At 37.5% G+C, this 14,935-nt stretch overlaps 1 protein-coding gene across 13 annotated transcripts in view; it reads right to left on the bottom strand.

Moving 5' to 3' along the window:
* Positions 1–14,935, bottom strand: part of Frs2 (fibroblast growth factor receptor substrate 2) — a 119,535-nt gene that overhangs the window by 43,619 nt on the left and 60,981 nt on the right. Inside the window, exon 1 of one of the 13 annotated variants that reach the window (XM_063255114.1) lies at positions 11,739–14,271. The exons of the other annotated variants lie outside the window; for them this stretch is intronic. The gene's annotated coding sequence lies outside the window, so the exon portion shown is untranslated. Of the gene's footprint in view, positions 1–11,738; positions 14,272–14,935 lie in introns of those variants that run through there. 13 annotated transcript variants of the gene reach the window in all.

Genomic DNA, 14,935 nt, shown 5'->3' with positions numbered 1-14,935 from the left:
TTCTTTTTGTGAATACATTATAAAGTTCTAAGAAATAGGAAGAATTCAGCAGTACTACAAGCACCAGAAAGAAACCAAACAACTTCCTAATTCTTAACATGACTAAACTTGCTATAGCATGGTAGAGATGTTTGAACTTAATTATTTTTCTTTAAATAAACAAACACCCCTGGATCTAAAGCCTACTCTGACTTTTAAGTATCCTGTGGCTGGTAAACTTCAGGGTTTTCAGAGAGAGAGCCAAAGGACAAAGAAAACAGCAAGTATGACTCAGTGGTCACCCTTAATAGTTCCTGAAGATCAAAATAAAGATATCAATTCTGACAAGAATTCTCTAGCATTGCCCCAAAGCTAATGTATCCACGTAGTTTTCATGTGAACAATATATTTTCCTTTAAAATTCACCAAACATTTATTATATGTTTCTCATATAATCCAAGGTATAAAAACAAACCAAGAGCCACATGGCATAGTGATATACATCTGTAATCTTAACCAGTAGGCTGAGGCAGACAGATTACAGGTTCAAGGCTAGTCTAAACTATACAGTAAGATACTGCCTCAAATAAAACATACAATATCAAAAACCAGAATTACAATAAACACAATCAGCTGAAGTTCCAAGAATTAGATGATGAAATTTAATGTTAAAATATACTTTTGAAGGGAAAGAGTAGAGAAAACACTTGTCTTGGTTTATTTGTCTCTGGTTGTAAAGACAAAACATCTGAACCCAAATTTAGGGAAGGGAAGGTTTATTTAGCTTATGGTTTTCTGGAGGTTTTGGTCCATACTCAGCTGGCTCGAAGACAGGGTGGCATGCCTGAAAGGAAACTGTACATGGCAGCCACAAACAGCAAGAGTCAGAGGGCAAAACAGGGAAAGCACACCCCCTTCCCATCCTTACATTGTGTGCTGGCTCCACCCCTGGGCAGGTGCAGCACTCACACCACCAATCCCACTGCTAGACAATGAACCAATCACAGGCACGAGATTCAGCAGCCTCCATGATTATATGAGGCTTGGGGGGGCATCTGAACACAAACTACAGCAACACTTAAATATTTTTAAGTAAATATACTCTTCTTTTTTTTTTTTTTTGGTCTTTTTCATTTTTATCGGAACCAGGGATTGAACTCACAACTGCCTGCTTGCAAGGCAGGTGCTTATGCCGCTGAGCTAAATCCCCAGCCCCAGTAAATATACTCTTAAAAATCATCCATTAAGGGGGCTGGGGATTTAGCTCAGCGGCATAAGCGCCTGCCTTGGAAGCAGGCGGTCATGAATTTGATCCCCAGTACCGATAAAAATGAAAAAGACAAGAAAAAAAAAAAGACGCTTTAAAAGGGTCAAAGATCTGAATATTAAAACAGAAACACTAAATCTATTGGAAGACAAATTGGGTAGAAACCTTGAAGACATAGGAGTAGGTAGAGAATTCATGAACAGGACTCAAACCGCACAAGAAATACTTCCCAGAATCAATAACTGGGACCACTTCTTATTAAAAAGTTTCTGCATGTCAAAAGAAATCTCCAGCATAGTGAAAAGAAAACCCACAAACTGGGAAAAGATTTTAGTGAACTCTCTCTCAGACAAGGGACTCTTGTCTAAAACATGTAAAGAATTAAAAAAAAACTCAGAGCTCCAAAATTCAGAGATCCAATCCAAAAATGGGCATCTGAGATGAATACGCACTTCTCAGATGAAGAAATACAAATGGCAAATAAATACATGAAAAAATGTTCAATATCATTGGTCATTAGAGAAATGCAAATTAAAACCACACTGAGATACCATCTCACTCCTCAAAGAATGGCCAGGATCAAGAAAACCACCAACAACAAATGCTGGAGAGGCTGTGGGGAAAAAGGAACTCTCCTACACTGCTGGTGGGACTGTAGACTGGTGCAGCCTTTGTGGAGGTCAGTCTGGAGATTTCTCAAAAAACTGGGATTGGAAGTCCCATTTATTCCAGCTATTCCACTTTTAGGCATATTCCCAGAAGAACTGAAAGCATCATACCACAGTGATATATGTGCACCTATGTTTATAGCAGCACAATTTGTAATTGCCAGATCTTGGAAACAACCCAAATGTCCATCAACTGAGGAATGGATAAAAAAGTTGTGGTATTTCTACACAATGGAGTATTATTCAGCTATAAAGAAGGGTCACATTGAGATATTTATCAATAAATGGGCACAGCTTGAGACCATACTCATAAGTGAAATAAATCAATCTCGCATGTGTGAATACCAAATAGTTTCCCTAATGTAAGTAATGATTCAAATATATAAAAATATGTGGTAATCATGATTCCCCATTATGTGGCATTGAGGCCTTATAAAGTTTTCACTTATTAATTGGAAAGGCTTTATTCTGGGCTTCTTGATATGGAAATATTTGAAGCTATAGTATATGAAGTTTTATTCAAATATTTCAAGGAAAAAGACAGACACTATGGTAACTACTATTAAGTCGGGTAATTTGGTGGTGAAGCACTAGGTTGCTGAAACAGTCATGCTTTGACCTACATTGTTATATTGTTATGTCCTGTTTTATCTCAATCTCTCCCTTATTCATTAAAAATTTTTTTAGTTATTTCTTATGTTTGTTTTAATTAAGGGGAAAAATTTTAAAAATTAGCAGGATATTATAATAGTAACTTTTTTTGATTTCCTATTAACTTGTTTTGAAGTCCTGTAATACTCTCACGATCTTGTTTTGACTGATTAGACTCTGTTCCATTCTGTATAATAGTATCAAGTTTGAGGGTATAGGCAACTACTTTGAAGGCAATAAGATTCACTAAGATGCCCATTCTGGTTTGACTATTGTCTCCTTTGGAAGTCCTGTAATGTTTACAATGCTTAAGTTTTATTGGTCTTGTTCTCTACTGTTTTGTTCAACTTTATAATATCTAATGAGATAGACAATTCTTTTTAAGGAAACAAGAGACATTGTTGATAACCATTGTTGATAACCTTGTACTCTGTTTTACATCATGTGCTATGTCTATCCTTGGTTTTGACTGACAGCTTTATTTTGCCATATTTGACTTTATTCTGTCCCCCCAAAAAAGTAATAAGAACTAAGGAGTAATAAAACCCAAAATGTGTAAATTTTGTTGTAAAAAAGAGAGGGGAAAAAAGAGCTCTAAAGGATACAACAGCAAGTGTGTTTAGGGGTGTTAAATAGCTGACCATATTAATGTTTTTGGTTGGATCACTGAACACAACTGTTTGCAGTCTCACTGTTTGAATGTCTACTTTGTATGCTTTGATACTGTGATTTGAGCAACTATCTCTAAGATGATAATGTGTAATCTATTAACTGGTGATTTCTTACTGTTTTTTTTTTTTTTTTTTGTAGTTCTGTATTACTTGTACCCTTACACTGCTTTGTTTTGTTTTGTGTTTTTCTCTTTTTCCTTTTAAATAAAATTTTTTAAAAAATCATCTATTAACAAGTTCAACAATGTTAAAATTACTTTTAATGAATAACTTTTATGTGCCAAATATATAATTAGCTCATTTAATTTTCTTAACTTCCCTATGTAAAAGATTAAGAAAACACACAGTTAAATAACCTGTCCCCAACAGAGATGGATCCAAGATTCAAAATCTTCGGCCTGCATTCATTATATAATCTACAGTAACGTGGGACACAACTATTGGTCACAAATCCCACATTTACCCCATAGGAATAGCATGTAAATCCAGGCTACTAGTTTGACATTTTTCCATTTTTCTAAAGTTGCTTTTTAAAGGTTCACAGTTATATGGTAAAAAGAAATTTAAGTCATTAACTGATAAATCTGAATAACAAGTGACGCTTAAAGTTAAGACTGATTAAGAGTAAGCTAGGAATAGCACAGGCCAAGGATTGGCTTAAAGAACTAGCAACGTGAGGGGCTGCGGATTTAGCTCAGCGGCATAAGCGCCTGCCTTGAGTTCGATCCCTGGTACCGATGAAAAGGGAAAAAAAAAAAAAAAGAACTAGCAATGTGGTAAGATGTTTATGTGTACACATATTTAATGTGGTATATTTTTCAAAGTTCTGGTATTAACAGGTGAATGTAAAGAACACCAGCATTTAGATTTGATGGAATTAAGAGTAAACCTGGACTTTTGTTTCCAGTGCTGAGTATGTAGCTTGATGGTTAAGCTGCTTGCCTAGCATATGTGAGGCCTGGAATTCCATCTTTAGCACAGCAAAAACAGCAAAATATAACAAATAACTGGAATCATTCTCAATGACTGATTATTCTATACACACAGAGAAGGAAGAAAAGGGAATAGAAGATGTATCTCTTAAGATACCAGTTATAAGTAACAGTTTATTTAAAAAAACAAAACAAAAAGAAATCTTAGAATTAGGCCACAGGTTTAGCTCAGTAGCACAGTGCATGCCTGGCACGCACAAGTTCAATTCCCAGTACAAAAAAAAAAAAAAAAGATTTCATTGTTTCTTTCTCAGCAAGAAAACAATGTGCAAACTTGTAACTAAAATCAAACAAAGATAATGGAATGGACTGTATAGTTTTGAAATCGGTACTATGGATATCACTTATAGTGTTTGCTTCATGAAGTATTTAGTATCTCTTCAAACTTTTTTCCCCAGTACTAGTATTTATTTGAACCCAGGGCCTTTACACTAAGATGTATCTATATCATCTGTTATGGTTTGTGTCTAGGTGGCCCCCCAAGCCTCATATTGTCATGGAGGTGGCTGAATCCAGTATCTGTTATTGGTTCATTGTCTAGCACTGGGATTGGTGATGTGAGTACTGTACCTATCCAGGGGAGGAGCCAGCATACAATATAAGGGAGGAAAGAAGGTATGTTTTTTCTTCTTGCCTTGTTCACTCTTGCTTTTCGCAGCTACCATAAATGGACGCAGGTACGCCACCTTGCCTTGGAGCCAGCTGAATATAGACTGAAATCTCAAAAAACTGTAAGAAATAAATCTTTCCTTCCTTCATGTGGGGCATCAGGTATTTTGTCTCAACAACCAGAGAAAAGTAACCAAGACACCTTCTAGCCAGCCATCCACTCATCTATTCATCTATTTATTTTTGGAGATAGGGTCTTACTAAGTTGCTAAATTGTATAGGTGGGGCTCAAACTTCTAATCCTCCTGCCTCTGCCTCCTAGAGTGCTAGAATTACAGGTGTGGTGGCACACCAATGGTATGCATGCTGCAGCTTCCTGTTATCATTAAAAGATTAAAATGTTTACATCACTGTTATTAAGAAATAACATTAAATATTAACAGATTCTATTTACAATGTCAAAATCAAAGTGGAAACTTCTAAAGTAAACTTTCTGCTGTATCTTCAAAAATAAGCGTAAAAGATACACACAAATCTAAACTTCAGTGTGTGGTTTTGTTTTACATGAATTTTACTGCAAAACATAAAACATTCATTATGGAGAATAGCTTGGCATTAAAGTGGGTTTAATACTAACCTAAAATCACTTGAATAACAAAGTAACTCAGTACTTGTTTGTAAGTCCCTGAGACTGTCACTCTACTCCATTAACCTCCTCAGTATAGAAAGCAATATTATAATGCATATTCCAGTTCCTTTATTTTCTAGGGAATGAACCACAACTTCAGAAACAGAAAACAACCAAAAGTGCTAAGATTTTGTTTTTCTAAATTCCTCTTAGGAATAAATGTTCCCATTTAACATAATAAATGTTAAATATCTTTTGATGTATAAGACATGGAAATCTTTTTGGGGGACAAATGAGGGTACCTGAGGATTGAATTTAGGACCTCAAACATGCTGGGCAAGCAACCTACCATCAAAGTACATCTCTGATCCCTTTTCTTTTTAAGTTTACAAAAATTTGGAAGCAGGGTCTCAAGGTGGCAACAAACTCTGAACTTCTGGTCTGTAACCAGTAGCTGAGGTTATAGGCATGTACCACCATGCCCATCTAAGACAATTTCCCCCCACAAAATGCTAACATCATTTTTCACGGGGAGTATTGTACAAAGAACAATGAAAGAAGGAATGAACAATGTCTTAAACTTGCTCAAAGCAAATTCATGTCTCATAAAATGGTCCTTTAATAAATCCATGGTCCAAAGCACTCAACACAGGTTGTCTTTGTCCTTTTTCTGTTACTGTATCAAAATACCTGGTGCTGTTTACTTTCTATTTGGCTCATTGTTACAGAGGCCTAAAGTAGAAAAAATACAGTGGTACTGGCTCTATATGGTGAGAGCCTCACGACAGATGGTATCACAATGATTGGAATGTACGTGGCAGAAATCATGGCAAGACAAGAAATCAGAGAATAGAGAGGAGGCAACCTTGCTCTTTCAGAACAAGTTCATTACAAGAACTAACCAGGATCCTGCAAGCTCTACTCTAATTCCTCTGAGGGTAGGGCTTCCAATGACCCATCTTGTATTAAGCCCCACCACTTTAAGCTTCCATTACCTACCCACATCACCACCCTGAGGACCATTTTTCTAACTCATGAAACCTTGGGAGCACTTTTAAGCCATAACACAAGCCATATCTATTTTCTCTATAAAATATTATCTGCTATAAAATATTTCTGCTATAAAATACTATCTTTCTTAAAATCTACAAAATTTAAGTTACAGCCTTAAGATAATTCAAATGAATCCAGTGACCATTCCTAATTTGTGCCTCTTTCATTATACATTAAGAAATTCCTTCATATTCTATACATAAATGCCATATTAAGAAAAAAATAAAAAGCTATGATGAGCAAAAAAAAGGAGAAAACTTCATAAAACTGGTCATGTTAGAAATACCAGAACAGATTATAAAAGGAAAAGACTCATTAAATCATTTGACTCATGTAGTCCCCTTCTAGGTACTTCCCCCAAGAGTTTAAGATATCACATTACAGTGATACATGCATGTTTATAGCAACATAACTCACAATAGTTAAATATTGAAAGAGGCTTAGATAGCCATCAGCAGATAAATAGATAAAGTTTGGCATTTATACTTGATAGTATACTACTCTGCCATGAAGAAAGATAAATTTGAGTTATGTGTAGAAAAACAAATGTACCTTGAAACCATAATATTAAGTGAAATCACGCCCAAATATCACACGGTAGCTATTACATGAAAAATCCAAAACATAAAAAGGAACAAAATAAAAGATAATAAGAAATAAGGAGAGAGTGAGTTTGCAAAAGAAGGAGGGACCAAGAGTCAGGGGGGTAAAAAAAAAAAAGAATTAAAATTCTTTTAATTTTAAGGCATGGTGGTATACAACTGAGCCTTGATCCCAGCATTTGAGAAGTCCAGGAAGAGCCTGACTACACAGTGAGTTCAAGGCCAGCCTAAACAACATTGTGCAATCCTGTCTCAAAATACAAAACAAAAGTTATATACATGCACCAACTCCCCATGAGTAGTCATTACATAATACAAACACATAGCAATAAAAATTTTAAAGAAGGGCTGGGGACGTAGCTCAGTGGTACAGCACTTGGGTGACGAGCACAAGACCAAACATTACATTACTGATAGCAAAAAAAGGGAGAGTATCGGGTCTTGACCTAGATCGCTAATCTCCCAAACGAGTGTATGGCAGAGGCTTAAATAAAATGAGACAGGTGGTATGAGTTTAGGGCTCTAAGAGGGTCAAAACTCTTAGCTGAGCTTGAGACTCTGAGGGCTAAAAAGGTTTTTTTGGACCACCTCCTTTTTATTGGGGCTAACAACAAAGGGCAGGAAAATGAGGAAAGTGCGGGAAATGAGCAGGACTTTGGGAGTCATTTTAGAGACTTTTTAAAGTAGTAAATTATGCCAATTTAGGAGAACCGTCTTATCTCCAAGATGACATTTATGGTAGGATTCAGACTGCAGGAGTAGAATTTTTTACCTGTATTTACTTAATTAGTGTTAAAGCCAAGGTGTCTTCAGCTGTGGCCCTATCTTGCCCTTTGAGGTATCTTTGGCCTCACAGGCCACTATAGGCCTAAGCCAGGACCGCTGATTCACAGAGGTTTATTTACTGTGAATCAGCTCCCATGCCAGGCAAGGGGCTGAGGCCTAGGACAGACTCACAGATAAACACTGAAAGCCAATTAGTTAAATTTAAATCCTGCTCAGAGCTGTTTTGTAGTGGTCTCCAACATCTCCTCCCTTTTGTTTTGTAACAACAGCTGGATCATGGTAAGGCGTGGTTAAATGTTGTCTAGGGGTTGACTCATCTTGGCTCTTCTTTGACAAACAAAGGAATCAAAATTTTTCGCAATCTTGAACAGGTCAAATTTTTGGGTTTGTTGGGACACTGACAACACCTCTTTTTGGAGTGCATCAATATCTATAGGATAGGTCCTTGTACGTGTTTTTTTATACCCTCCTAAGGATGTAAAGATTTGTTATAATGTAAGGGAGTTTGCAGAAATGAGTGGCCTTGTAATGGTACAATTTACGAAGTCAAATTTAGTTTATGATAAATCTTAGGTGGAGAATCTAAGTAATGAGTCTAAGTAATGGTGGATTAGGGACATAATCCATTACTTTACTCCAGAGATAGGTGTCTATTATATATACAGATATTGTCAGGAGAGCCATTAAGGCAACCAACAGATATTTAGGGGTTGGTGGAATTTTTTTTTTTTTGTAACTATATCTCTAGCCCAGGTAGGCTGAATAGTCACATAAGGCTGTCTTTAGCATTGGTTGTATCTTTTATCAAGGATGTATTTTTTTTATGGATCTTTTATCTGTTAAGACACAAGCATAACCTCACTTTTCCATTATTAGTTGTGTTGATTTTTTAAAGTTTAAATTAAGCATGGGCAAGGCAAAACTTGGTCTATCTGTGGGAAAAATACGAATGCTAAAAAAGCAGTTTTTAAAAATTAATTATGATGAGAGGGCAGTCTCTGGGAACTGCAGTTGGATTTGGCAGTCCTAGTGGTAGCGCCCCCATAGGAAGCAAACAAGCATTTATAGCTCTTACTCTTGTAACAACCTCCATTTGCCTGATTTCTTTGGAATAACAAAAATAAGCATATTTTAAGGGATAACTGAGCTTTTTAAATGTCTTCCTGCAGTTGCTCTTTAATTAATTTGTGCAATTCAGTTAGCTTCTCTTTTTTTAAGGGGCTACGGATCTACCCAAACAGATTCTTTGGTTTTCCATTGTAAAGGCAGAGCTGTTTTGGGGGAAAACGCATCAATGGCCCTTGACAAAAACCATGCTGATATCCTGTCATTGCCTGTCATTTTTAGGTGTAATCTTAACAGGCTCTTTGGTTTCCTGTAAGTTTTTTCTTAGTCCTTTGTCTTTCTGATATCCCATTTTAATCATCATTTTCTTAATTTTAGGATCTGAATCTATTTGTTCAGTTTCCAAATTGGCACTTGTTTGTTCAGCTTTAAAATCAGAATCACTAGTCAGCACTAATTTCCACTTTTGTAACAAATCTCTTCCCCACAAGTTAACTGGAATAGGTGCCACATAAGGTAAAAAGAAACCCTTTTGTTGGTTGGGCCCCCTCATAAGGCAAAGGTGAGGCACTCTGTAGCACATGCTGAGGGGTTCCTAGTCCGATAAGGGACGTAGGAGCCCTTTGTGTCGGGCATGTGGCAGGCTATTATTCTAATGCAATTATAGACACATCTGCACGGGTGTCTATTAGGCCTTCAAAGTATTTTCATTAATCTTTATAAAACACATAGGCCTGTTTTTAGTCACTTCCTGTGTAAAATAAATTTCTCTTTGTAGTCTTGCTCTGAGGATCTTATTCCCTCTTGAGCTGTCTATACTTAACAAAAGAAGGCTTTTTTACAGGTAACAAAATCAGTTGTACCACATAGTTTCCCTATTTAAAAGCCCAGAGATCTATAGCACATGCGAGCACTTGTATCTCATCTTGACAATCACCATCAATCACACGAAGCACAACAGTTATTCCTTTTACATTTAGATCAGCCTTTCCCAGCACAAGACCAACTGTTCCTTCAGGTGGGGGGGCCCCAAATTCCTGTGGGAATTGGGGCGGACTTGTCACCTCCAATGAGAGTAACTCGGTAAGCTGCAGGATGATCTAATCCTGCACGTTGAATGGTTCCCCTGGTGAGTGAGTTAACATCTCTCTGGGGAGCCACCTCTGATGTTGTTCTTGATTTTGAGTTTGCACTGGGTAAAGTTGATTGGCATTTTGACTCACAGACCATGCCTCTATAGTTTTGCCAACCTGAGGAAAGGCCCTCATCTCGGTTTTTTGGCAAAGGTGTACCATCCTTACAGAATTTAGAATGACAACATCTGGCCCATTGCCTCCCTTTCTGGCCTCTCCAACAGAGTCCAGGTGCAGAACCTGAGTCCTCCTCACCAGAGGCACTTTCTCTTGCCATGCTGCAGCTGCAGCATCTGTCCTATCAGGTCTAACAAGAACTCTGCAATTTTTTCTAGTATGTCCCATTTTTCCACAGCTAAAGCATTTCATATTACTCTTTTGTGCATTTGCAAGGCCAGCCATAACCTGAGCCATCATAGTTGTCTTATAGGACTCAGTTCCAATGTCCTGACATGCTCAAATATATGTTGTTAAATCATTAGTTGACTCTACAGGATTTAAAGCCTGTTTACAATCTTGATCAGCATTTCATATATGCTAATTGTAAAGTTAAGATGTTCGTAGTTTCTGTGATCTGATACCTGTGAACAGCTTCTTGTAATTTTGCCACAAATTGAGTAAAGGGTTTCTGGAGTCCTTGCAGAATATGTAAAAAGGACATCACTGGAGCCCCATCCTCTGGAATAGTTGTCCATGCTTTTTTTTACTAATTCTGCCAATTGTGGAAATAGTTATTCAGGACATCGAATCTGTTCCTCAAGTGGTTCATATACTCCTATACCAGAAAGCATTTCCTCATTTATTGCTGGATGTGGATTGGGATCCATCCTGTTTTTATAAGCCTGCTTTGAAACAAGAGTTTTTAGCTTTACATCAAAATGAAGGAATTGAGCAGGGGACAGGCATGTTTGTGCCAAATGTTTGATATCATAAGGTATCAACTGATATGTATCCAAAACATTTTGTAAGAGTCCCACAGTAAATAGACTTTGGACTCCATTGTTAACCACATTTGGTTTAAGATATTTTTAGCGGTTGTATTTCAAAAGGCATATGAATAAAATACTCATGACCATTAGCATCTCTTTTAATTCCAACTGGGAAGCAAGCAGGGAGGGTATTATTTGTTTTCTTTGCTGTTGCCTCTTTTTGCAATACCTGTAAGTTTTTGGATAGAGCCCTATGAGATATTTTTTGTAAAGGCTCTGGCCCCTGCTGAGTGATTCCTCAAGGGATTTTGTTTTGGTGGCAGGCGCCTCAGCAGGGATCTCTCTTCCCTGTGTCTGAATCAGAGACTAATGACTGTGAGCTCTTTAACGGACTTAAAACTGAACGGACCAAATTCCAAGTTGAGAATGTCTCAGGGGAAATCATTTGCCTGCCCTGTGTGCCTTTTTAATATTTTCCCCAAATATTTCCCAAATATCAATTTCTATAATGCCTGTTTGAGGAAACCATGGATTATATTTGGTTACCTCTTTTAACATTTTTGTTAAGTCTTTCTTTGGCACACAAACCCCTGAGCATTTACGCAGGCTTTGAAGTAGTTGTAAATATCTTTGCTCCTCAGCTGAAACCTTTTGCCCCATATTTTACTCCAGAATAAAACGACTTTTCATAGCGGGAAGACTCACTCTTTTTCTTCCCAATCTTCTCTCCAGGCGTCTCCAGCAAAGTTTTTGTCCTATGAAGGCCTTCTCGTAGCTAAACCTTTCCACTCTGGGTGGACTTGGTTAGGGTAAAATTTCTAGTCCAAGGATTTTAGGTCCCTCTGCGGGCGCCAGTTATCGGGCCTTGACCTAGATCTCCAATCTCCCAAACGAGTGTATGGCAGAAGCTTAAATAAAATGAGACAGGTGGTATGAGTTTAAGGCTCTAAGAGGGTCAAAACCCTTTAGCTGAGCTTGAGACTCTGAGGGCTAAAACCAAGATTCTTTTGGACCACCTCTTTTTTATTAGGCCTAACAACAAAGGGCAGGGAAACTGAGGAAAGCGCAGGAAATGAGCAGGACCTTGGGGGTCATTTTAGAGACTTTTTAAAGTAGCAAATTATGCCAATTTAGGAGAACCATCTTATCTCCAAGATGACATTTATGGTAGGATTGAGACTGCAGGAGTAAAATTTTTTCATCCGCAGTCTCTATTTACTTAATTAGTGTTAGAGCCAAGGTGTCTTTAGCTGTGGCCTTATCTTGCCTTGTGAGGCTATCTCTGGCCTCACAGGCCACTACAGGTATAAGCCACGACCAGTGATTCATGGAGATTTATGTACTATAAATCAGCTCCCATTGCCAGGCAAGGGGCTGAGGCCTAGGACAGACTCACAGTGAACATAAAAAAACCAATTAGTTAAATTTAAATCCTGCTCAGAGCCACTTTATAGTGGTCTCCAAAGAGACAGAAAGAAAATCAAGTATCCTATTAACAAGGAAAGAACTGAAGTTCGTATTATAACAATGATTATTTTTAACTCTTTTAATTTCCCATTTCAACAAATTAATAAGATTGCATGAGTTCGAGGCTAGCACAGGATACACAGTGAGTTCAAGATCAACCTGCACTACACAGTGAGGCCCTATTTAAAAAGAAAAGTTCAATCGGAACAGATTGCAGTACTAAAGAATTTGAATGAATATGGTATATAAATTAAAGAAGTCAAACATGCCCAATATGCACTTTACAAATTACAGCATTCCTAATAAGTAATCTGTGCTCTTGGTACAGCTCTTTAGTAGTTTGGGCTGGATGGATCACTGCTTAGGCTGAACATATCATTTCTTCTAAAGATGATTAAATTCACTGTTAGCTAACACCCTAAAACGAGAGACAATATGTAGTGTCCAACACCCTGTTTTCAATGTGGTGATTTAAAAAGGATTACTGGTCATTTTGAGGATTGCTGGTTTACTACAACAGTTTTCACAAGAAACATAAATCTGAAAATAAAGTAATGCAAAAGCAAGTGATGTAACACCAAGTAACATTTACCTACTTTATACAGCTTGCATTTAGACTGAAAACAAAAAGCTGAAAAAGAAAAAAAAAAAAAAAAAAGGCCTTGCTAGACACGGTAGCATATACCTGTAATCCCAGGACTAGGAACCTGAAGGCAAGAGGACTGCAAGTTTGAGCCCAACTATGGTAACTTAGAAAGATCTTGTCTCAACAAAAAACAAAAACAAACAACAAAAAAAAAACCTCTGGGGCCTAAGAGATGGAAGATGTGACAGGTTCTGGAAGGAAGGAAAGGAAGGAAGGAGGAAAGACAAAAGTGGCTTACATTAAAATTTATATCCCTGAACAGATCAGATGGGGCTAGGACAAAAAGCATACTCAATAATGAAATTTTAATACTTAAAGGAAATAAAAATCATTTTAATTTCATGGACATTTAACTTATATGTACATTTTTCTAGCACCCAACCAACAGTAAAACAGCCTACAAACTGTGTGTAGAAAGGCACTTGATCTACTCAATTTTACAATCCAGTTCATCTTAAAAGTACAAATCAATAAAATAGCATTATTATAAAGTGCTGCTTTGGTAGCAAAGGAAAATCTGTAGGCCCTACTTGTATTAAAGGAGTAATTAACAAGAGTTGTGGCCAGACATGGTGGCGCATGCCTACATTCCCAGCACTCAGGAGGTAAGAGGACTGCTGCAAGTTCCCGGCCAGCCTGGGATACCTAGGGAGGTCAAGGCCAGCCTGGACTACATAGCAAGGACCACCCCCTAAAAGAAAAAGAAAAACAAAAGAGTTGTGGCCTACAAGGAAATATTCTAGTTTGGCTGGCACAGTAGAAAGTACGGAGATTTGTCTTTATGCCCCCCCCCAACCAAGATAGGTATTTCCCAAATTAAATACTAGTTCCTCTTACTGCTTAGATATCATGTAGCCTTTTAGCTTTAAATTAGAAAAGCATAAGTCAGCTTACGGCAAACTTCTCTCAAAGCTGAAGATCTACTGTTTTCTGTAGGGAAGGCATTGATTCTAACTTTAACAAAAAGTGAAACAAAAACAAAAGACAATGACTTTACTAAAGCAAAAAGGAGAATTGCATTGCTTTTCAACATACTATTACAAGTGGCAGAAGAAAAATAAGAAACACTGCTGTAGGACAACATCTCAATCTAGTCCTTCCAAGTGCGTGTGTCTCTTCTGCTTGGGGAGGGGGAGGGGTGTGTGTGTGTGTGTGTGTGTGTGTGTGTGTGTGTGTGTGTGTGATTAACTCACTCTACATCCCCTCTCCTTCAGGACTGCCTGTAAGAACTCAGTAACTCAGGCCCAAACAGAAAGGATTTTATCAGGTTGTGACCTATGACAACATGAATTACAAAAATAGTCACAAAATATGAAAATAAATCAGATAGTGAGCTGCTCAGTGGTTGAGGAATTGCCTTGAACATGTGAGGCCCTGAATTCAAACCACATTAAGAGGAACGCTGGAAGATGGAGAGGAGAGGGGAAGGTAAGGTATCTAAAAATTGTTTGTAAAATACTTAGCACAGTGCCTGGCACATAGTGAGGGCTCAATGCCCAAACAATCAGCTTTAGTGAAAAATCTATACATTCTTTTTGCCTACCTGAATTTTCCTTGCCTCATTTCAGGAGGTCAAACACTTTCTTACATCTTAACTCTTAAGCATTTTATTAATCTTCTAATTATAGAAAGCTAAAATTTTTCTTACACTTCCTATACATCCAGGATATGTATTTCACCATGCATACGCCTAACCCAGGCTAGCAAGTGAGCAGAAGCAGAAACCAGAAGGAACATGCTCTCACACTACTGCAACAGTTGCAGCAAGGTCAAGTCTAGGGCAGAGGTG

This window comes from Cavia porcellus, unplaced genomic scaffold (assembly GCF_034190915.1).
Source record: "Cavia porcellus strain 051 isolate PalLab524CR breed Dunkin Hartley unplaced genomic scaffold, mCavPor4.1 scaffold_8, whole genome shotgun sequence".
In the NCBI taxonomy this organism is placed as follows: domain Eukaryota; kingdom Metazoa; phylum Chordata; class Mammalia; order Rodentia; family Caviidae; genus Cavia; species Cavia porcellus.
This window is presented reverse-complemented; position numbering and strand designations above follow the sequence as displayed.